General features: G+C 41.8%; 1 non-coding gene across 1 annotated transcript; it reads right to left on the reverse strand.

Annotated features, from left to right (window-relative positions):
* Window positions 1–207: 207 nt before the first annotated feature.
* On the reverse strand, window positions 208–279 carry trnaa-ugc (transfer RNA alanine (anticodon UGC)). Its single transcript has one exon. It is a non-coding gene; the product is annotated as a tRNA-Ala (tRNA).
* Window positions 280–1,387: the final 1,108 nt, after the last annotated feature.

Here is a 1,387-nt window from a genome sequence, read left to right on the forward strand (position 1 = left end):
AGACTCCAACATCGGTCAACTGATTGGAAGGTAGCTATGCTGACAACTAAACCACTATCATGGGACAATGTATTGCTCACTGCAAATCTTGCAACACATCTGGACATTAAGATTGACTTTTGCATGAATCACCATGAACCTTAACACTTTTCTCTTTCAGAATAAGAGCTTCTGCAGCTCTTTTATAGACTGGACAATAACACTTGTTGGAGATGCCGGGGATTGAACCCGGGGCCTCATACATGCAAAGCATGCACCCTACCACTGAGCTACATCCCTTGTACATTTTCATATTTTTTAACTTTTTCTGAGATCATTGAATAAGAGAAGAATCCTGGGTAAAATATGTAATATTTCTGTTGTATATGGTTTCAAAACATGTTGTTCTTAAACAGGAATTTACTCAATCAAACATTACTCCTTTATCTATCAAGTCCAGACCATTCCCTGACCGGGAATTGAACCCGTGCCGCAGCAGTGAGAGCGCCAAATCCTAACCACTAGACCATCAGGGAATAACATCTAGCAAGTGTATCTTTGTAGATGTGAGTTTCTTTTCACTTAATGGAATGACTCATATTGTTTTAGGCGAGGAATGACGCCTGGCTAGAGCTTCAGATCCCAACTGCTTGACACTGGACTTTAATCTGCCCCAGTGGGTGGTTCTGTTGGCTGATAAAACACATTTCTTTGTTCATGTTGACTTCTCACAGTCAAACTCTGCTGAGCTGAACTCTCAATAACCTACACGGAAAAATATTCCAGACGTGAAATCGTGGCCAAGCCTACCGCAGTTTCCACAGTACAGTAGTCATCACATTCAGGAATATCCTGTCTAAAATAGATGCAGAAAAACTAGTCCATGCATTTGTTACTTTAAGCTGGATTAATGTAATTCTTTATTGTCAGGCTGCTTGAAAAAGTCCATAAAGACTCTTCAGCTGATCCAGAATGCTGCAGCACGTGTTCTGACAGGAACCAGGAGATGAGATCACATCTCTCCTATTTTAGCTTCTCTGCATTGGCTTCCTGTAAAATCCAGAATAGAATTTAAAATCCTTCTTCTCACCTACAAAGCTCTTCATGTTCAGGCACCATCTTATCTTAAAGAACTCATAGTACCTTATTACCCCACCAGAGCACTGCTTTCCCAGAATGCAGGGTTACTTGTGGATCCTAGAGTCTCCAAAAGTAGAACGGGAGCCAGAGGGTTCAGCTATCAGGCTCCTCTCCTGTGGAACCAGGTTCCAGTTTGGGTTCAGAAGGCAGACACCATCTCCACATGTAAGAGTAGGCTTAAGACTTTCCTTTTTGATTAAGCATACATGTGCAGCTCAACCTCAAAAAGCCATAAAGCAAATGCTTGTGGCTTAAAGATCGAGCTCCC

This window comes from Etheostoma spectabile, unplaced genomic scaffold (genome assembly GCF_008692095.1).
Source record: "Etheostoma spectabile isolate EspeVRDwgs_2016 unplaced genomic scaffold, UIUC_Espe_1.0 scaffold00018423, whole genome shotgun sequence".
Lineage (NCBI taxonomy): Eukaryota > Metazoa > Chordata > Actinopteri > Perciformes > Percidae > Etheostoma > Etheostoma spectabile.